This window comes from Paralichthys olivaceus, chromosome 18 (assembly GCF_024713975.1).
Source record: "Paralichthys olivaceus isolate ysfri-2021 chromosome 18, ASM2471397v2, whole genome shotgun sequence".
NCBI classification, from domain to species: Eukaryota; Metazoa; Chordata; class Actinopteri; order Pleuronectiformes; family Paralichthyidae; genus Paralichthys; species Paralichthys olivaceus.
In genome coordinates this window covers 4,681,247-4,704,984 of record NC_091110.1, presented here as the reverse complement: position 1 = coordinate 4,704,984, position 23,738 = coordinate 4,681,247, and the positions used below count along the sequence as shown (strand labels likewise).

Sequence of the window (23,738 nt, the reverse complement as noted above, 5' to 3'; positions counted from 1 at the left end):
GTAAATGTTCCTGTTGCAGCTCACAACAACTGAAAATGACTGAACACATTTAATTGGAGTGACTGCTGACTCTGGGTCAGCAGGGATGGAATGAGGAGATGGTGGAGGAGGAGTGACTGGTACTGCAGGGATGGATGGAGGAGCAGGATAAGGAGTGACTGGTTCTGCAGGGATGGATGGAGGAGCAGGTGAAGGAGTGACTGGTTCTGCAGGGATGGACGGAGGAGATGGTGGAGGAGGAGTGACTGCTCCTGATATGATTCCAGGGTCGTCAAATGCCTCCAGTTCAAAGTCCCAGAGCCTTCACAAACACAAGCTTCATCATCTTTACTGCTCCTCTTCCTCACATACACACAGGTGGGTGTGACACCAGCAGAGTTAAGGTATAATCAGAATATGCAGAGTCTGGAGGCGAGGGACAAAACATTGGACCGGACGTCTTCTGGTGTCCATTACTAGTTTTCACCAGCAGGCTCTAACAAATGAGGAGGAACACATTGAAATGCATTGGCTTTTGTCTCATGCATGTTATTGAGTGAGGAACTAAATTAGATCTGGATGAAGTGAATTTGAAGGTTTCGTATTGGGACTGGGCCTTGTTTGAAAACCAATCATATATTTTCTAGCACTTTAAGACAAGTCGGCCTCTGATTTAACATGAAATGACAGAACAACCATGTTCACAAGTGTATACGACCATCTTCTACTCCAGCTGCTGTGATATTGAATTTAAAGTGGGATTTTGGTAAATGGACGACTACCAGCAGACCGCACGATTATTCTCTGTTTCTGAGAAAGCACTTCTTACACTGCTGAGGCCATAAATTTGTCACTCGCTTATTCTGTTAGTTTACTCTGCAATCAAAACTCTGCATTTCAGGCTGATGGGATGGTTCGTATAATTAGATGTTGCCAGGACTCGCCGGTCACCTAAAACCGAGGCCTGCGAGTTTCTCAGCTCGGCTGCAGACCACTGCTGCATTTCACATACCCGGTCTGTGGTGAACTACTATTCCAGCCCCCACCCCCCCACCCTCCTTGTCATTATGAGTGGCCAACCTTGGCTGTGCCACTACTTGTCTCCTCCTCATACTTTTCAAAGTGGTTTTGGTGTGTTTTTCACACTTAATCCTGCGCTTAGACTGGCCTGTGAAGTCAGCCTCACAGAGAGTGACAAACACACTCCTCTGCTGAATCAACAGCGGCTCTGACGTCGCCCTGACCCTCACGTTTTGTTTTTACAGCTGTGACAGGGAAGTGTGGGCCTCCTGGAAAGATATGACAGTGCAAAGATATGACTAACTGGCATGATGCTCAGAGCTCGTATCTAAAAAACAGCTGAAAGTCAAATGTTGTGCTTAAATTAAAGATCCATTCACTTTTACTGACAAATGTAATCATTACAAACTAATTTGTCAAAGTTATTTTGATATAAAAAATCTGCAGAGGTCTGTTCAGTGGATCCATGATGTCTGCAGTAAAGACAAGTTTGTTTGCCATCTGTTGATGATAATACAATAACTAAAGTACTGTAGTTAAGATAGTTTCAGAGACCTTACACCAATTTATCTTGTTTCTTTTGGATTCATATTGTGTAAACACACAAGAATAAATCCGATGCTTAGACACTTTCATCTGTGTGGTACTAAATTCTTCTTATGACGTTTTTTTTCTACAAAGAGAAGCATTTCCTTATATTTAATCTACATTAATAACAGTTTTTAATTTCCCCTTTTTCATAATTCCTGTAGATTTCACCCACATGAAAGTTTGACAAATAGAGGCCCAGATGTTTTGATGGTGAACACGTGGGACACAAAAAATGGATGCCACCTCCACTCGATTTCCCTCTGCGGCAGTTGAAGGTCTCTCGTGGTTAAGAGGGACTGGAATTCCAAACGAGATTGTGTCTTGTCTGTGTGTGCTGCCCTGCCTGTGAAAACAGATTAAAATCATACTGACCAGTGCAGCCAGGAATGTGTTGAACCTTGAGCCTGAAGGGGGGAAATCCGACAGCTCATCGCGCCTGACAAAAAGAAAAAAGAGAACCCCCTTCCCAACAGTCCCTCACAGAGCAAGGAGACCACCACGGAGCATGACGTGGTTCAGAAAAAAAAAGTAGTTGTGCAGATCACTTTCAATGAAGCTGATGAGTTACTGCACAGAGACAATTTACTGAAGTATAAGTACACAAGCATCAGAAAATTCTAATTGGAATAATATTAGTACAAATACTTATGATGCAGAATGAGCCTTTATGTTTTTTTTAATACAAAACATTATAGAATTTGTATCATGTGTGCATTAACATGTATAAGTAAGATTTGAATGTAAGCTGTTAGCAACGTGGAGGAGATTTGGACTCTTACACACTCAGTTGTCATTCCATTAGGCACAATAAGCTCAGGCTACACAACAGTCCTGCTGTAGATCCCTCTGCCATGAAGCTGACAGTGTTATTTTAAAGTGTTGATTTCCCTGTATGACTGTTGGGAGGATGTAGTATTCACTAAAAGACAGAGGCGTTTCTGTCTTTGAGTGAATCATCCCGGATATAAATGGTCCAAAAGACAGAAACACCTCTGTGATGATATAACAGAACAGACAAGCTCTTGTAGGTTCTTCTTAAACCTCAGATTTGATCATTGGACTATGGAAACCACCACTACTTTACTATTCCTCTGCATTTTACATCTTTTTTAAACCATAAATAATCACACTGTTACTTACAGCAGTGTCAAATCCTTATCTTTGTTCTAGTTCAGTTTTTAATGCAAAATCTCCAGAGAAGCAACCATTTCATACTGGATTTGTACTTCTAATTTTTCAATCAACAAAAGCTGCTATAAAATGTACAGCCATAAATAGTAGAAATATAGTGCAAGGTTGTAAAAAGTGTGTGCCTTTAGTATTATGTATCCCTGTAATCTCAGTGTAATCTCAGTGTAATTCACGGTGTCATGAATGGGAACGCTCCATCATCACTTTCAGCTGCCTTCCCTTTTTGTCTCTGCGTGATATATAAATAAAGTTCCTGTATATTATTATAATTAAACACTGGCTACAGAGAGTTCAAGTCCATCAGATCTCAGATTAACTATAAATCTTATGACTCAATAAGTCATTTGCTAGAGGTAAGTGCGGCTTATTGTTCTGTGAGTCTAATCAAACAAAACGTCACTCACTGATCCGAACAATGAGGAGCTGCATGGATAACATCAGGCCTGTTATTATTGTCAATAACCGCGGAGCTGTTTAGCAAGAAACTTTCCAACCAAAGTCATGCAACTGCCTTTGTATTTTCGCTCCATTCAAGTCTCATTTTACTGACCAAGCAGCACAAATAAGAGGGCACCGAGGTCCTGGCACCAGTTGTTTCCTTACTAGACACAACATTCTCAAAATAGACCATTCACACTGTCATGGAAACCGTACATGAATATACAAAAGGTTTTGTTTCACACTTTTTTCTGTTCTGCCGACGGCACCATGTCACCCTATCTTCTGCAAACAGGTGCCTTATATTTCCACTGGACTGGGCAACAACAGAAGACTTCAGACTGGCGGGTGCATTCATAGACTCACATCCGGAAATAATGCAAAGTATGGCTTTCTGCTGTGCAGCATGGACCTAGACATGTTGGACGTGACTAAACCTTCAGAATGTGAGCAATCTGCAGTGACTGCTGCCGGCTGCGGGTCTTTGGCTCAGCTGTTAGCCTCCCCTGAAAGGTTAAGACTCAGAGCCACAGAGATTCAGTGTTGGGTACCCAAATATTCATGTAATGCTGTGTGAATAGTTTACTTGGGGGAATCTTGGGGAACTATTTCATACAAATGCTTATTTCTTATTATTAAATTACCCAATGCATTTGTGTCTGCATGTGTTTTTCATAACTGAGAAGCTGGAAACAGCATTTTAAAAAGATTGTCTTTGAATTATGACTGATTTAATGATTATGAGAATGAAAAACATCTGAGGGCTGATGGATACCCTGTGCACACCCAGTGTATACCTCACAAACTTTTCCATATTGTAATAAAACCTATTCATAATGATGGTTGACGAATGATGGTTAATCTATACAAGCTGTAGATCACAGCTTGTATTAACCATCATTGATTTTTTTTTTTACAACCAATAAGATTAGAGATATGGCTCTAATCTTATTGGTTGTAAACAAATCTTCTTTGAGTCATACAAGCTTAAGGTCCTGTCTACAGTCCTACGTGAATTTTTAATTATACACAATATGAGGTTAACCTTAACTTCATCTTATTACCACCTTTAGAACATATCAAGGATTACAGGAGTTATGTCTCAGCAGGATTTAGAAAAACTGCTGCTCCAGTCCTCACTAACACCAAGAAAGTGGGTCATATCACTGCAGGTCTAAGACTCTACTGGTCTGTCAAAATTCCTGTTGTTGGTTTATAAAGCACTGAATGGTTTAGGGCCAAATATATATCTGATCTCAGGTTATGAACCATCCAGCCCCCTCAGGTTGTCTGGAACAGATCTGCTTTCTGTCCTCAGTGTCAAAACTCAACACGGAGAAGCAGCGTTCAGTTTCTATGCTCCACATTTGTGGAACAGGCAGAACTGCAGGTCGACTGCAAATCTTAATTCTTTTAAATCAATAGAACACTTTCCGGTTCGCCACGGCCTTTTATTAAATTAAATCATTTCTAATTTCTTATTTAACTATTTTATTTCTTATTAGAATTATTTTGCTATATGAATACATTTGCCTTGGTTATTTTTGTTAAACTTGACCTTTGACCCATCAGCTCATAAGTCAATCATCTAAAGACACCCTCCCAAGTTATATTAGTGAAAATCCAACCCTGTATTGTTGAATTGAGTCACATCAGGATAATAAATTATGCGATAATTTCTCCACCAGAGCTCATAAACTGTAGATAATCAGTGTAATGTTTTCTGGTTGCTATTAAATATTACTTGTGAGCCAGATAACATGACTTCATACTGTATCTGGAGAACCTTACTTTTGGAGTCGTACATTACTTTTCCTTAACATTCACTTTAAGGTGCAATAATCAATATTTTTAGCTCTACAAGCGGTTCAAACATCCTTTATGTTATTGTTATAGTTTAACATCCCACAACTTCACTGGTTTAATTCTTTCTTGTGGCTCTACAGCAAAAGTTACTCCAAAAACCCAGTACACCACATACACGACAACTCCCTGGTGAATACAGTGGAACATTCAGCAGCTAAAGAGCAGTTTGTGGAAGAAAGAAACAGAGCTACAAGAAGAGTGAATATTAAATGTGCATTGATCAGTTGGACAAAACCAAGACCCCAAATAAAAGCTAATGTTGTGACATGTCTGCTCAATGTGTAAAAAGACATCTGTTGTATTTTAACTTGACATTTTTGGTTAGAATACATCAGCGTTGGTTAGGTGTTTGTTAATGAAAGGAACGGTGAAAGCCACAATCATGATGTGACAACTTTTTCCATTAATTATAAAAGTATATCTGATCGGCGATGAGAGACGAGCTTATTTTAGGAAAGAAACAATGTACAACAACATAATCAGTGAAATTTACTCAAAACGGCAAAGTAAACAAGCAGTTAGTGCAGAATTGCTGACAGAACACCAGAGAAAACTGTCTACGGGCACGGCAATGTCAAGACTTGTTGATAAATGTAAGCCAGGTACAGAACAGTTGACAGTGGGTTGATATACAAACTAAAATTATTTTTGTAAATATGTTTTCTCATGGTTTTATAATTACTTTTCACAGTTTTTATTTCTCATTTGCTTTAGTCATATATTTAATGTTATATTATATATTTGAATATCTGAGCTATTCATAAAGCTGTTTTATTATTTACATAATCATTTTGCTTATGAATAATTATGAAAATAAGTAGTAGTATGTATGAAAAATACAACACAGATAAGATTCGATTGAGGTTGATTGATAATCTTGTACTTTCAACCCCTTTATTGGTAAACTACACATTCCTTTCAAAGAAATTGTTTTCTAAAAGATTCATTACCACTTTTTTATATTTTGTCTTCTTTTCTTTTTGGTTGAGCAATGGAGGAGGGTGAATCTATAATTAGAAAAGTCACTGCTCTACTTAAACTACACCCAGGGAGCTTTGAGATGAAAGCTATTCCCATGATGCATGAATGGGAGCCATTCAGAGAGTCTGCACGCCACTATGTGAAATCAGCTATTGCCCTCAGGCAGCTTCTTCAATCCATCTGATAATGGACAACACATCGGACAACAGTGGGAGAAGTAACTGCTTTACTGACGCAAACCTTTCAATTCAAAGTGGTGCTTCCGAACTAATAGCAAAAGTAAAAGCAAAAACCCGAAGTTATGCAGAAAAGAATTCCCTGTTTGAAAATTATATTGCCTGAGGGAATGAGTCTGTTTCTGTATCTTTCTTATTATCATTATTATGACCATTGTTATTAACCATTATGATGTACTTCCTTCTGTATTTTAATTATTTGTTTTGTTGAGCGGTGCTTGAAAAGTGCTCTAAAAATAAAGTTATTATTCAAACAATGATTATGTTGTTGTTGTTAAATATTAGACATTTTCATTTGGATGCATTTCAAGAAGCAATTTACTAAATCAAACTACTCTACTCTGACTGTAGTTTAATCGATAATCATGTGTTAGAGGATATGTTTTCTGTGTTAAGTCTTAAGTGACCACTTACATTGCACATGTTAGATAAATGTAGAGAATTAAAACGTGCACTATTTTCTCAAATAACACTAAGTTGTAGGCCCACTTTATTTTGCTGTGTTCTCCACCACATCCCTGTGTTGTCCATTCACATGCTGTGTGATCACACACGGTGTCATGAATGAAATCCATCATGTAGACTGTCATGAGTGCAGTGGGAGCTGCAGAGAGCCAGTGACTGGTGGATTGGGGGAGGGAGCTACCGGAGCAGTCACTCCCATCCCAACAGTAGTCTGTCTGGAGCAGGAGGAGCTGAGGAGGGGACGGAGCCAGCCATTCATTCTTCTGTGGTCCCGGAGAAAACGTGGAGGATGAAGAGGAGACACTGAGCGGTGGAGGAGGTGGCGGAGGAAAAGAAAAAAAAAGACGAAACCAAGCCAGGATCGAGTCCGACAGTTTAACTTACGCTGCGTAAAAAGACGCACGGAGATCCTTCAACTCGCTGGAGTTCAGAGGCGTCGCTGCTCAGCTCCACGTAAGTAACAGTCCTTCTCCAACCAGAAGACAAACCTCTTCTTTCTAAACTAACAGCACAGAGATGATCTCTTTATGAAACACGTCTTTGTTGCAAAAACTCCCACATGGATCTTTGTGGCTTGCGCCCAAGATCCTCCACATTTCTCATTGAAGCAGTTTCTCTCTGGGCTGTGGAGGAAAACTCGTGGCAGGGAAGCCGAGCAGACTGATGCTTTGCCAGGCACTGCAGCTCATCGTGAGCCCAGCGTGTTGCTGAGGGCTGGGAGCTGTGGAAATCTGACTCCTCCATTAATGTAGTTTGAACTGGGTGACAATGCATCACGTGTTAGAAATGAGTTTTGAAATTGGACTCATGTCATCAAAAGTCGTGTTTTCTGTCCAACAAACACAAGAAAGTGGCACATTTTCATTTCAATTGTCAATTGTAACCCTTGTTGTTTGCAAAATTCAACCTAAAAACCGATTTCCTCTCTTTTATTTATCTGTTTTGTTATTCTTTTGTTTAATGTCTTACTGAAGATGGAAAAGAGACTCATATGAGGCACTTCATTTCTTGTTTTGTCCATAAACTGGCAGATAAAGGTGAAAATCAATTTCCCGAATGAACAGGCTAATGTTTTCAGATGTCTTTCTTTTTACAGCAGACACTGTCAAATCAATAGATGCTCCAACTTGGAATTTCTCTCAACTGATTTTCTGGCAATCAAATGATCCATTGATTCTCTTGTCTCTAAGTTCAATTTTTAAAAAAAAAGCCCCATGGATGCATCATGAACCCCAAACACCTGCTGATTTCACATGTGCATCAGTGGACGCATCAGGGGTCTCAGGTTGCCTCTGCTATTGTGAGGTGAAGATAAAGTCAGTCAGTGGTCTTGACAAAGTGCGACACAGATTCTTATCCTGTTTCCTGTGTTATGTTTCAACAGTAAACATGAGAACTGGTCCGGCCTGTAAACCGGTGTTTGTGTGTGAAACAGAAAGGTCTCCCGAGGGCACAGTTCTTTCATATACATATATGAAGTCTTCACCGCCGTGTAACCAAAGTCAATCATTGTGTCATGTATTTTGCCTCAGGACAGCCCCACTTTTCTTTTTCTCCATGTGTTTCCCAGCAAGCTGCGATTCTTCTTTTTCCATATGTGATGCTTTATTGCAGCTATTTAATAGACAGTGTTCATGAGAGATGTAGCGCTGTTGTTCCAAACCTCAGTCACTGATTTATTGTGGTAGGAAACATCCGAGCCATGTGATCTGTCTTTTTCCACATGGATGTTGCTCTCGCTGCCTGTAGACGACCACTGCTGATGTCGCTTCAGATTTCTGCAGTCTAATGTTGTAAATCTGAACGTGCTAAATCGTATTTCAGTGCATCATCGTCACCGTATTTCCAGATGTGGAGTTGCAGCATTTCGGCCTCCGCATGGTCTCTGCCGTGAGTCGATATTCTGTAATTAGCCGAAACCATTTCTTTGTAATTTCTCCTTTTTTTAGAGTTAGCACAAGTGAGCTTTAGAAGTTTAATGATGCTTATGTCATCAGTGAACAACTAGCATTAAAGATGGCGGTCAGTTGGAGTCCACCGTCAGGGATTGCCAGTGGTTTCAACTTATGTGCCAGTGCACGTGGTCCCTCAGGGTTCCGTGTTTGGCCCATTAAAAAACTCTGGGCTTCATTCATTACGACCCTGCAGAACGCTCTCTCTCCTCCGTGTAGGCCACAGGAAAAGCAAAAATACTTGAGTTTCTCTCTCTTGGCAGCCTGGCAGCGCAGATGCTTTGGAAAACTTCTTTAATGTTTTTTTTTTTTTTTTTCTCCTCTCATTTCCCTAAACAGAATGGTAAACTTTTCAAAGCACGGAAAAAAAAAACTTGCCAGTCACTGTTTTCGCCCACTGTAGATGAAGCAGCTGGTGATACTTTTAGTGTAAAAATAAATAAATAAGTAAATGAAGTTTAACTGCTAACCCATTCATGCAGACCACATCATCTGCCTGCCGTGCTTCTCCGAGCTTTGATGGCAGTGCTTTTGTCATTAATCCAGCATCCTGGCTGTAGTTTATGGGACTGGTCAGCATATTTTTCCTGGAATGACGACTTCCTTTTTTTCATTGGGGTATTTGATCTACATCTCCTCCGCACATTTGGAGCCTAAATAAACACTTCACTTTTATGCGTCTGTGAGTGTAAATATCTCAGAGTGGTCTGCTGATGGAAATCAGACCTGGGCACTATCAGTGTGTGCTGGAAACCAAAGAACAGGACCATAGTGAATCTGTGACCAGAGTGTGAAATCCGCTAATTGAACTGCTGCTCCTGTGTCAGAGGTCAAACCAGATGACTCCGGCCGGCTGCGACCAACATCTGGAATACAGTTTGTCGCAGCGCTCTGGATTTCCTCCAGTGTCGACGGCCCTGGTAACAAGACTGGCTTATTTGTACTATATTTCTTCAGACTTCTGTAGCTGTTGCACTTGTACACGGAACAGCAACATCTGTTTTTGACAATCGGCTCTTTTTTCTTCAGTCTCTGTTTCACCCCACAGTATTTTTTTTTTTTGCTCTCTCAGTGAGTGGTCAATAAAGCTTTCAACAGGAGCATCCAGGAAGTTCTCTAATGAAACCGACGCATTACAAAGTTTTTCTTTTTTGTTCGTACACCCCTTTTACCCTGAAGATTGTTTATTTGGCTATAAAATTGACGTAATGTGGGGAAGACAAGTCTTAAAATTCAGACAAATCTTAACTGGGTCACATTACGTTATGAGGGCTCTCAATTCCAAGCTTCTAGAGGGAGTATTCCAAAGAGAATTAAAAGCAGCCGTGTGTCCGTGTTGGTTTCTGTTTTATAGAGCAGCTTCAGAAACAGGCTCAGTTTCTAAGGTCTGCAAAGTACATAGGAAGAGGAAGACGTCAGAGAGGCGTTCTCCTGTTGTCTGCTATAGGGAATAAAAAGAAATCATCTTCAAATAACTCGTATCTGACCCTGTAATTAGTTCGAATAAAATAAAACGCAACACACGTATAAAAACCTGTGTTATGAACTTCTTTTTATCCTATTTATTTTGGTTTACAATGTCAATGGACAGCGTCAAGCTAAATCAGAAGGGGAGGGGGGGAGGACATGCAGCACGATAATCCAGCACTGTACAAGGTTCCCGGGGCTGCAAATACGAACATAGCGGAAACCCAACGGTTTGTGAATGCAGGCATTGGGGAATGTATTAACTGAATCAACAGACATGAGCAAGAATAAGTTGGTCAGAGGTTATGAACATCGGTTTTGATACATTTTCGGTTAATTGCCCGGCCCTAGTGTCCAGAGGGCTTTGCGGTAACCCTAACCTCACCTATGTGATGACCTCACCCATGTGATGACCTGTATCTGTTTTTGAAACTGCTGCTTCATGTCTCCAAACCCTCCATACACCTCAGAATGACCAAAACTTTGTTGGTCTGTACTCGCCCCCTCACCTCCCTGCCCACGCTGTGGGCCGGCCATGCATGAGCTGATTAGATTAGGCAGCGCTGGAGCTAATCACCCCTCTCTCTCCTCTCTGCTGCTCTTAGCTTGTCTGGCTCTACCCCCCCCCCCCCACCCCTCTCCCCTGTGGCTCCTGGAGATGAGCCTCTCCCGGGGGGTACATCTTCCTCCAACAACAGCTCTGCAGCCCACTGTTTACTAGGAAACCAGCAGGGTGGGGTCCTGGCAGGAACAAAGCCTGCACCCTATACACTTGTTCCCTCTATCAATAGAGGGCTGACTGTAGGTTTGTGTGGAACGTACCCACCCTCAGAAAGAAAGAGAGATATCTAGGAAAGGGAATCACTTGCGGAGGGGGGCAGAGAGAGAGGGGGGGGGAGGCAGGACCCTCCTGTCGGGTGAAATGAGGAGAAAGAAGTGGGTTTTGTTTCTTTTGTGGCGAGCTGGGGGTCATTCTCAGGGGAATGTGCGGCAGACAGACGGTGGGTTTTGCAGCTGCATGGCCTCCAGCACTCTATCTCGTCGCGGAGCAGCTGCAGGCTCATTAAACTCTGCCGACCGTGTTCAACACTCACTTCAGTTTACGTCTCTTGAGTCAGCGGCAGCGTCTCCTGTTTACCTTCCAGCCATCCATCCCTTTGTCTTTACTGGCAATCCTCGTATCAGACATGAATATTGATTAATAAGCTGGAACTCTGGGACTCGGCCTCACAGCTGTATGCTAATGGTGGAAGGTTACGACCTGCCACAATAGGCCGTCTGTGTGTAATGCGCGATAAGGCCGTATCAGATGTTCACTTTGGCTTAGGTCATGGAAAAGGCTTTAAGATGTATGAATAAGATAACAGCAGGCTGCACAATGTGTTTGTGACACTGCGGAAAAAAGTTATCTTTCATGTTCCAGTTGGTTTGTGTTACAATGAGAAAACAATGACTGTAAATAGAGACTGTAGGTTTAAACCAAAGCAGGGCTGCAACTGCCTGTCATTTCTTTTATTAATCAATCCGATCATGTAACAGGATTAACCCTTTAAGACTAATTATGAAGCTTGAACCAGAAAGCACTTTACTCTTTCTAGGTTCACAGCTTGATTTGTCCAAAGAGTTTATGAGAAAACAGGGAGTCCTCACATTCGAGAGGCTGATTAATCACCGATCCTTTTAGCTTTAGATCAAAACAGCTGCTCACATTCACACAGGATAAGTTATTTAATAAATAATTATATAGTAAAATAATTCATTGTACTTTTTTCATGTATTTAAGACATGTTTTTGTGTTTTTATGTATTCATCTAATTGTATAATCTAACAACTGACCAATTTACTGCAGTTTATCTACCAGTTTCATTTTGAGTAAGACTCCATTCACGCCCCTGATTAGCTCTCACTGGAAAGCCTTGACTTGAGTCATTTCACTTTCACATTTACTAAATCTGCTAAATCTCCGCACAGCTGAGAAACCCTCCAGCTGCTCGAAGCCTGTATTACTCACAACCAGAGACATGATTCCCTGTGTTTGGGGTTCTGGTTTCACCAGCACCATGGAAACCCTCCTTTTTGGTTTGGGCTGGCCCACTGTCACCGGTCATTATCACCACTGAAGCCTGGTATCCAGAGCACGGCAGGACCAGCAGCTATAATGCTTTCTCTGTCTCCATCCTGCTTTGGCAGAAGTACCTTTAATAAAAGTGACTCATTCTAAATGTAAGGCAGGTCACTGGTTCAGCCTGATGCTGTTCATATTAATAAATGTAGTCACTGTAGAAGACCGTTTGTATTTTAGTTACTTTTTCTTTTTCTGCCAAGCTTTCCATCTTCACATATTACACAGGCAGTGTGCAGCTGTGGAAAAAGTATTCAAATACTTTCAAGTACCAATACTATACTGCAAAAAATGTAAGTTTAGCATTCAATATTACTCAAGCAAAATGATGTAATTATAACCATGTACTTCAAAGTGTATTTGTGTAAGTGATAGCAAGTGAATGATTATTTTCATCACAGATTTTCTGAGTGTTTGGTTTGTAAAGTTTCAGACAACAGCCCGAACCTCAAAATCAATGAAAGTGCTTTACACTTATTACAATAATGGAAAGGATAAACATTTGGTGGTTTAAGTGTAAAACGCTGAAATGTGAAATTGAATATAAAAGCTTGGGAACCTCTGACGGAATCTGTCTCCATTAATCTCAACTGTGTCGCTGAGAGGCCCTGGTCACTGCCTAATGGTCTGCACAGCTGTGAATTGATTTGTAGTGTGAGCACTCTCCAGGTGAGGGTGACTGCTCAGCGAGGCTGGTCGGGGATAATGTTACAGCACTCGTGGGACCACACAGACATGCACACAAGCCTCAGGACAAAAAATTGCCTTTTTGCAAGTTTTCTTTCCTGTTTTTTTTATTGCCAAATCCAATACGATTAAAGTAACTGGTGAGCACTTCTTCAAACGTATAAAAGCAACAGATAAAAACATAAAATGCCTCCATACCTCTCCTGTGGTGTCATCCAAGTGTCCATAAGCCCCTACATTCATACTGGACTTGGAACGGTGTCATTTACACCATGTTTTTAGTCTAAATGTCTGTAGCCTAAGCCAGGGGTTCCACTTTTCCATGCCATGGCCCCTCAAACAGCATAGCTTCTGGCCGGGGACCCCCTTTGCAAACCCACAGACAATGCTACAAAGTATGTAAAGAAACATCAACTTACTTTTATTAACTGTTTTCAACACTGTATTATATATTATATATATTATAAATGGCGCACATCGCCAGGTCTACACACGAAGTCATGACGCCATGAATGATGTTTTGACTGGCAGGCAATCAGAAAGATGAGCATGGCAAATAACATTTCGATATGATATATTATTATAAATTATATTTTATAATAATGATTAAAAAAATGGAATCTATTTTATGATAATGATGAAATAAAATAAGTAGATTCTATTTTTTTATTTTTGCTATTTTTTTCTTATCTTCCCTTTTTTTCTGAGGCCCCCCTAGCGCCCCCTGGCGGCCCCCCCACTTTGAAAAACACTGGCCTGAGCATCCAACTGCCGATTAGACAATCTGCTTGCTGTTTGGACATGACCAGTGTATGTGAAGTCATGTGATATCGACTTATTCAGGTGTGTTAGTATGGATGCTTACTAAAAGGCTGTTTTGATCTTAAAGTGTATTAGTAAGGATGGAGCCACAGTCTCTTCACTGTTCAAATCTCCACTGTGTCAAGTTCACCTGTTTTTGCCAGGAAAGCATCTTTGCAGCAGATCATTCCAGCTGTGAAGCTGCTGTTGTCTCAGTGTTTATACTTTGATTGCAGACACGAGTGCTATGATTTCATGTTTATTTCCAACTCTCTCTCTCTCTGTGATTGACTTTTGCTCTGTCCCAAGAAGCTTGCATACATGCTTTGGAAAAAAAAAAAAAGAATGCAGGGAATGAGGCATTTCTTTGTTTGCTGTTGTCTTTTGGGGGCGGCCCTCGACAGCCAAGTGGTATTTGCCGTCTGAAGACAGCAGGGATTACAGCGTCGCTCGCTGCGTGGAGAGGGAGAGTAAACACAGGCCTGAGAAAAGGGAATCATGGAGGGCAGCAATAATAGTGGAGGGAGATGGAAAACAGACACAAAGGAAAACAAATGTCAGAGAGAAAAGAGAAAGGGAGGAATGAAAAAGAGGAGAACAAAGAGCTGAAAACTGGAGAGAGAAAGAAAGAGAAGGTGAGGCTTTTGTTTCACAATTAACTGGAGCAGCTCTGGGTCAGACATCTGTGACCCAGTCTCTCAGGGGCAGGAGACTGGAGCTGTCTTTGTAACCTGCCTCATTCTATCCATCGTTTCTCTCCCCCCCCCGTCCCTCCACCAGCTCTGATGACTCCAGGGGTTCCACTTTTTTAATAGCTGCCTCTGACCTCCATATATTCATCCCTCCATCTGTCAGTTCTCCCTAAAATACACTGGAGACCTGCGGTCACCATAGATTATATAAGATTATTGGAAACTGTTCTCTTTTACAGTATAACATGATATGGATAGTCTATGGACCACTATAAAATATATTATTAAGTAGAATACTGTACAGTATAAAGTCGTAGAAATAGTATTAAATATAAAATAAAGTGTAAACTTATACTCTTATTTACAATTGGAGTAATGTGACTCATATTTTACTATTTAAAAAAAAATGTTTTTACATTTAGAGATACAATTAGAGGTGATAAAGAAAACATGTAATTGACCTATTAAAAAAACCGAACAGAAAATACAGTGTGTGGACTGAAAACACCAAATTACCCAAGTATCTGCAGTTGTATTGACGCTGCCCAGTTGAGACAGTTTAACAGCGGGCAGGCACTTAAGATAGATAGATAGAGTACTTTATTCATCCCCGGAGGGAAATTAAGGTGTCATAGCAGCTTGTGTATCGGAACACAACAAAACACAATGCAATAGAACAAAACAAAACAAAACAAAACATTTAGGTAAAAAGAACAGAAACAGAAACACAAGATGAATAGGCAGACAAGTAGTGCAGTGGCAATATGATGATAATAGTAATAATGATATGATGGTAATGTTATTGTTAGACAGTATATAAGAATATTAGTACAGTATATATTTATATATATATATATAGTATACAATATAACATAATATATATTTATATAGACAGTAATTATACCAATATAATAGCAGTATATAGTAATAATGGCAGCAATAGTATATATAATAATAATAATAGTAGTAGTAGTAGTGATAATAATAATATAATAATAGCATGTACACATGTATAAATATGTGTATATAGACTTGTAAATCCGAAGAATATACAGAGAATATGCAGAGTATGCAGAGTATGATATAATATGATATGATATATAATATATAGTAGGGTATAATTATAAGTACTTGACTATACAATATACTGGCAGTGTAAGAATACGTGGACTGGATGTGCAAAAGACAATATTATTGTATAAAAAGGTCTGTAATATTAAAGTGGTTTAAAGTAACACACGTAGTGTAGTGCAGGGTACATGGTGCAAAGGTGACAGGTATATTAGTGCAGTTCTGTGATGGTGGCTCTGACAGAGGTAGATGAGTTATAGAGTCTTATTGCGGTTGGGAGGAACGATTTCCTGTATCGCTCCTTAGAGCAGCGGGGTTGGATGAGCCTGTGGCTGAAGCTGCTCTTTAGCTTGTCCAGTGTTTTGTGGAGGGGGTGAGAGGGATTGTCCATAATTGCCAGCAGTTTTGCCAGCATCCTGTCCTCCACCACCTCCTCCATGGTGACAAGCTTAGAGCCAACCACAGACTCGGCTTTCCTGATGATTTTGTTCAGTCTGTTGGCATCCTTTGCCTTGATGCCCGCACCCCAGGACACCACAGCAAAGAAAATGGTGCTCGCCACAACAGACTGATAGAACATCTGCAGCATCTTGTTGCAGACATTGAAGGACCCGAGCCTCCTCAGGAAGTAAAGCCGGCTCAGGCCCTTCTTGTAGACGGCCTCTGTGTGAGTGGACCAGTCCAGTTTATTATCCAGTGTGATACCCAGGTACTTGTATGCAGGTACCACCTCCACATCCGTCCCACCGATGCAGACAGGAGAGGGCACGGGCTTGTTCCTCCTGAAATCCACCACCATCTCCTTCGTCTTCTCCACGTTGAGCTGCAGGCGGTTCTCCCCACACCACTTCACAAAGCGGTCGACCAGGTCCCTGTACTCAGCCTCCCCCCCGCCCTCAACACACCCCACAATGGCCGTGTCATCAGAGAACTTCTGCAGATGACACGACTCAGTGCAGTGCTTAAAATCAGCAGTGTATGTGGTGAAGAGGAAGGGGGACAGTACAGTTCCCTGGGGGGCCCCGATGTTACTGATCAGACGATCAGACACACAGTTCTGTAATCTCACAAACTGTGGTCTGCCCGTCAGATAGTCATCGACCCAAGTGATGAGGGGAGCACTCACCCGCGTGCCCTCCAGTTTGGCCTTCAGCAGTCTGGGCTGGATGGTGTTGAAGGCGCTGGAGAAATCAAAAAACATGATCCGGACTGAGGTGTTGGGTCTGTCCAGAGAGGAGTAGGCCTTCTGCAGCAGGTAGATGATTGCATCATCAACCCCAACATGGGGCTGATATGCAAACTGCAGGGGGTCTTGTGATGGGCACACCAGTGGTCTGAGGTGTGCCAATACCAGATTATGTAAACACTTCCACGATCTTATCCACCTCTCAGGATGGTTACACACATTAAAGAGGCCGTTATGGGCTAGTTACTGCACAGCCATCAGATTCCTGGGAGCCAGTGGCCTGAGACTCTGAATGGGAATCTTTATGACTGCAGGTTCACAGGTTCAGAGGCCAGACAGAAAAGACGATGCCTCTCCTTCTTTTAGACTTCATAATGTAATTTGGGGAACATGAGTTAGGCTGCAACACGTGCACTGTGTGTGTTTGTGCGCGCACGTGTGTGGGAACAAGTGATTGTGTGTGTGTAAACTCATGCGAAACCCCTTTGCCCATTATGTCTGTCATCGCAGTCTGGGAGAAACCTGGCTTGCATCCAGTCCGGAGAAATGACCCTCCTATTCCCATTATAGAGCACTTAATACACCTGTCTTTTATCATATAGAGAGATACGGCAGTGATGACTTCACCACGTCAGATCAAAGAAAACTGCACACACATGAACTCAAAGCGGGTTAAAGGTTGTAGTTTTTCATCCTCCTCTTCCTCTTTGATTCCATATCGGTTGTTTTTCCTTTATCTGTAATAAGAATTAGAACCCAGTCTTGCTGAATGACGCTATGTGGCCATCTGTTGTGTTTCACGTTGAGCTAACAGACTAATCACTGCAAGGTGACGTCATTCTGTGGTTTACAGGCAGGACATGCACACAGACACACACACACACACACACACACACACACACACACACATAAAAAACACATACAGTACACACATATGTAGGAGGAAATTGGATAGAGTGTGGATAATCTTTGCATTACTGCAGAGTGTGTAATCAGCGGGCGCCCGAGGGAGTAAAACACACCTTGTGTTTTTACTTTTCCACACCGAGTGCTTTTTTCTAATGGCCCGGCTTGTGCTGCAGTGTTAAGTGCCTTTTTTTGTGGAAGTGGAACGAGGGGGGTGGCGTTGTCGGAGGAATTAGGGGCGACCCGAGGAGATCGAGCTGGACGTTAGTGGCGTAACGTCATCGAACAATGTCACACAGGATCAGTTTTCATGTGCAGATAATCGTATTAAAGAATTCTGGGAATAAATGATATAAAGAGAGATACAGCTCCACACCAAGTCAAATCTTCATTTTCCATGTCTTTGAATCGTCCGCTCAAATGAAAACTGACAGTCTGGCGTTCAGCACCGTAGTTCACCACCAAGTAACCAAGTGTTGCTTCCATTTCCAAGGAGCATATCATTTACTAAGTAAATGAGTTTGTGGGGTTAAAGGTTACGCTAAAAAAAGGCCTGCTCACAACTACATTTACTATGTAACATTTCTCTACTGTGTGAACTTGGATGCTGTAAGCCAGCTCTTATTTGGAATTTGGAAAGTTTACACTCCAGCGACTGTGGTAAACGTTCCCATTACGTTTGCCAGAAACACTGGTTAGTCCTCATCCTCAAAGCCTTACCAAAGGCAAAAATTATGTAAGCCAAACAGCTAGAATGAAACAACAGCCTGATCTTTGATTTTCACTGACGTTATGAGAACCAACTATAGCTTTGGACTGTAACACAAGAGCAACACATCTTCATTAACTTGTCACCTGCATGGATCAACACCTAGTGAGGATGCTAACGTTTTGCCTGGGACATGTTAGGTTTGGCCTCTGGCTTTGAGCATGATCTTTATATTCTAACGCATTTTACATGGTTTCTCTTTGGAAAATACATGAGGTGATAATGGAACATAAGGTAAGATAATCTTTTATTAGTCAGACAGTGGGGAAATTCATTTGTCACATGGACAGAAAATAAAATGCCACACTACCAACAGTCAGTAGGCTGCTGTCAATCATGGTGTGTTTTATATTTTTAGCGTCAGATAACTAATTAAAACCAAACCTGCTGGGCAAAACATTTGGACACCATCTTTGAGTTGATGTCTGGCAGCTCAAAACCTGAATTCAGCTTTTGTTTACATCTGTCTGGAATCAAAGATGCACTGATGGAAAAACTGGCACTTTAATTATGTAAACTCCATAAGTGCTCTATGGCTATAACTAAGAGGTGTTGGGATTGGTGTTGTGAACTGTCAACTGGACTCAAACCTTCATGTAGATAGTGGAACAACATTGTTTCAGCCTCGTCATCCCCGTCAACAGGCCGGGGGTTGCATCTAAACCCAAAGCGGAAGCTGCAGAGGCACCAGAAACCCAACGGTTTTTCCTCTTCTCTTTGAAGAGATCCTGGCAAAGCTTTCAAAGCCCCTCTGTCTCAACACTGGCTCCTAAAATAATGTGTAGTGAATGTTATCCAGCTGCCCAGCTGAGCAGGAACAGACAATGCTTATTATTCTCAAGAACAATAATTGCTTTGATTTATCCTGTTTTAAAATGTTTGGCTCTTTTTTGTGCACATTCCATGCATTTTACATGACAAATGAGAGAATCATTACGAACTGCCACTTGCCCTCGCCTCAACGGTCGTGAAAAATATTATCCTCTTGTCCCACATGTCCTGAATCCACTGTGCTGCCATTGAGCGGTTTCTGTGGTGCTGATGCAGCAACAGTTCGCTAGTCATATAAAAATGTTCCAGTGACACAGGCAAAACACACGCCTGTGTGCGCACACACACACACACACACACATACACACATACACACACACACACACACTGGCTGCTTAGTGCAAGTATGAAGTCATTGTTGGTCAAATCTGTTTTGTATTGAATGAGTAGACAGCAGCTGCAATGCCCATTCAGTTCCAGTCTTAAGATAGAGGACTTACAGTATATAACCTAGTTTACACTCACAATATGTATTATGTTTTTATAAACTCCAGAAACAGATGTTCCCACATGGTGAATGTTTGTGAATCCAGTTTTTACTTTCCCCTCTCAATTCAGATAAACACGTTGTATTCGACCCTGTACATTAGTTGGTTGAGGTGAACTTGTCTTTGTTTGGGCCTGATCCCTGTTTCTATTTGCAGACCTTCAGTGCTTGAGATGATTGACTCCAATAAATCGCTCATTGAACACTTTGCAGAAGCAGTTGCAGTATTGGGATTAGTGTTCGGAAGCAGCCCCTGCCCAGCTCCATCCACTAACACCTGTGTTGTGTTTGTTAGCCTGTGGGATGTGACTCCTGAGCTGGTTGTTTTAACGAGAATGCTTTCTGCTTCAGCCCCACATGCCTCTCATTAAGAGACAACAACATGTGTGGATGGCAATGGAAGATGTGTCTGATTCACCTCCTGCTTCTCTTACGTCTCTGCCAGGACACAGTAACAGTGGTTGATATGTCCCAGCCTTGACCTTTGACCTTGTTTAAACAGCATACTTGGCCAATCTTGGCCTCAATGTGCAGCTCCACTTAAACAAATAGCTTGATAGTAGTTTAAGGTAGTTGCTTGGTTTACTTCATGTCTGTTGAAGCAACAGCCAGAAGCTGCAACAGCTTAGCTCAGCATTAAGACTCAGAGGGAAACAGCTAGTCTGGCTTCAGCCAAAGTAGAGCTCCCTTCAGACATGCACTGAAGTCCAAATATTTGTGAGAAAGCAAATGTCCGAGTCAGTTGCTGAGGGCGTATTCTCAGGACATTTTCTGACACTTGACAATACAGAGGTAAAATGTCTGGAACATTCACAGCAGTAACATGGTTTGTTGATATTTCTAACATGAGACAGATGTCAGACTGGATGAATATGAATATGTTTGAGAGCTTTTGGCGATAAGGGTCGGAGTCAGCAAACCTCCCCAAACCATCCCATTCTCATGCTATGCTAAGCCGCTGGCTGTAGCTTCATATTTAACAGATATGAGAGCGGCAGTGATCCTCTCATCTAACCCTCAGCAGGAAAGCACAGAATCCTCGTTCCCAAATGTTAAACCATTTCTTTAAATCCTAACAACCCACGTACTTCCCTTCCATCCTGCCCCCCTGTTCCCAAAGCCTTTAAATACTATAAGAAAGAGCCTTTTGTGGTGGGGCCTGGCAGCAGTGAACATACCTACAGACGTCCCCCCCCAGTCCTCACATAATAGCCTGCCCCCCAGCTGTGTTAAGGTTCAACAGCTGAGCTTCAAACACCAGCACCTAACACAGCCCAAGAGGTATTCCCAGGTTTAATGCATGTGAGGGCATTATTTTTGGCATTACTTTTAAAGGCCAAAATCGTAGCTGGTTGGTGATGCTGGGGGGAAAAAAAATCCCGTCAGCTTGGCAAATTTTCCAATTAAGTTAAATGCTCAACAAGAATTTATACCGCTGAGGTTTATGTAAGAACCAAACTCAAGTGAGAACATGGATCTGCAGATGGTGAGCAGTGGAACACTCTATTTTTATTATGTGATGTCTCATGTTGTTCTTACCTTATCTCGGAATGGAGGTTCCCGTTTTCATCCACCCGGCTTCATTAGATCACTGAGAACACAGTGTGCAAACTGCTTGTAATAAGATTCAACCTGAAACGTTTACCTCAAAGCTGAACGCACACAAAATCACTGACAAACAAAATCACAGCACGTGTGTACAGTCAGTGTTTCTTTGAGCTCTGCTAGCTCAGCCACGTAAGTGGAGTCAGGAGGACGTGAACAGACTTTATTTACGTAAAACCTCATGATAATAATATGAATAATAATTTTACTACTAAATGTACATAGCACTTTTCAGGTTTACAAAGAGCTTCACAGGCATAAAAGCAAAAAATACATGCAGTGCAGTTAAAAATGTTGACAAGTTCATGCAAGAGACAAAGGATACTTTAAATAAAAAATAAAACAAAAGTAAAAAAAAAATTAAGCAATAAAACAAGCTAGCGTCTACCTAAAACAATATGATAATGAAATATATAAAAAAACAAGCAATAATCTTGTAAAAAGTTTTAAAAGATAATGTCTTAGTTTGCATAGTATGTTGAAGATGGTTTATGTTATTTACTATTAAAATGTGTGATCAATGTGCATTTTACATTAACAGTGACTCTTTCCCAGACTTTTACACTGTAATGCTGTTATAAAACATTCTCCTTCAAGCTGCCCCCACGACACCTGAGCAGCTGCCGAATGTGAAAAGCTTTTCCAAGCCTGTGTTGTGATGAAATATCAGATTGGGTTTTATTTTTTACGACACGGGATTATTTTCATGTTCTTAGCAGATGAGCCACGTGACATGCTGTTAGGCTCTGTTCTAAAGCTGGGTTTTTAGTTATTATCATAGTTACAAGGTTTTCTCACAAGTTCTGGTTTCACTCGCAGACGCTCTCTGGTGCACCTTTGGCAAGTGGAGCGAGGCTCTGTATACACAGTGAAAATAAACCTGTAGTTGAGGCTTTAAAAGGTTTATTTGGTGTTGAAAATGATTCTGCGATTTTTTGTGGTGCCGGAAAAAGTTACATATACTTATTGAGCCCCACTAAATTATTCATCGGTGCCTGTGAACATATATTTGGTTCCCACTTTGTGTTGAGTGAAAAGCTTGATCAACATCAATTTCTGTGTTTATTTCTTTAGTTGTGATTCTGATTGCAAGTCCTAAAGAATAAAATGCAGGTGTTGGAGACTCTTATGATTAATCATGCAAATATTAGAGAAATGCTAAAAGTATGAAAAGGTAAAGGTTAATGGAGGCCTGCTGTATATGGCTGGTGTGTTGTTTATTAGCGAATGGAAGTCGTAGAGATCCCGGTGAAGCTGCTGAGTTGAATTATATTATTTCAGGCTTTTCTCAGCGTTTTTGTGGTAAAACACTGCTTGTTTTTCCACTGTTCATAACTCGACACAAAAACAAAGCGCACAGTTGGTGTTTGGACACAGTCTCCAAGACCTCCTTGTCCACACCTGCTGCTGTAGGACAGGTCAGGTTCACACTGACGTCAGTATCTGGGGCTGTTCCCGGCACTCAGACAGTTGTGAGGAGTGGTTTGTGTAATTAAAGGAGCTGTTTGATACCATTACAGTCAAATCCGTCATCAAGTCTTTTATGCGTCTTGTTATTTCACTCAAAATCTCAACAATGGAGATTCCACTGTGATGAGTGAGTGTGAGGCCTTCCTGAGGGAATATCCATTCAGCTTTATCACTCAGCAAACATACAGTAGATTCTCACATGATCCGCTTGAGGTTACCTGAAGAGGAAGCGGTCATTGCACTGCTGAGAGTCTGAGAGTCAGATCGGTCACACAATTCAGTATTTAGCCCCGGTGGTGAGCTGAGGTGGTGCACTAGTCCTTGTTAAGTTATCAGAAAGGCCACAACAGAATTACTTTTACCTCTCATCCTTTTTCACAACAACCTTCCTGCACAGCTGTTTTGTGACTTTGCTGAAGTGTCATAGAATAAAATGTAGGTGCCATCTGTAACCATCAAATATAGAATCTGTTTTATCTGTGTAATTTCAGTTAAGAAATCTTGTTTTAGTGTTGGAACAATGATCAGCTGTTGACAAATCATTTTGAGTTTGAGGTCCATTTATCTCATTTCATGTTGTTGAGCACTGATGGCGAAAAAACTCTGCAATCCTGTTAACGTCGTGACTATTGATGTGAGATTTTTGACCTGACTGTTAGCCGAGCAGAGTGCTGCTCTCTCTGGACACGATCCTTTTAAGGACCTCAGCAGTGCTGAGTGAAAGGGAGGAGAGTCGGCCATTAGTTAATTATCTACATCCTGACGTATGTGTGGCTTTAGTGTGAGGAGGGCAGAGGGACCTGAATCTGCTGCTGACAGCAGGAAGATGTATGATGATTGTCAATAGTTTGTATTGATTAGGAGTGATTGGTGTCTTGCCACACAGGCCCCATTGATGAGTTGGTCATTGAATTCTTTATAACTG

General features: G+C 41.4%; 1 protein-coding gene across 2 annotated transcripts in view; it reads left to right on the top strand.

The window, feature by feature from the left end:
* Positions 1–6,974: 6,974 nt before the first annotated feature.
* LOC109626498 (LHFPL tetraspan subfamily member 2) overlaps positions 6,975–23,738 on the top strand; it is a 41,025-nt gene continuing 24,261 nt past the window's right edge. For both annotated transcript variants that reach the window (XM_020082514.2, XM_020082512.2), the window contains exon 1: positions 6,975–7,220. The gene's annotated coding sequence lies outside the window, so the exon portion shown is untranslated. The remainder of the gene's footprint in view (positions 7,221–23,738) is intronic.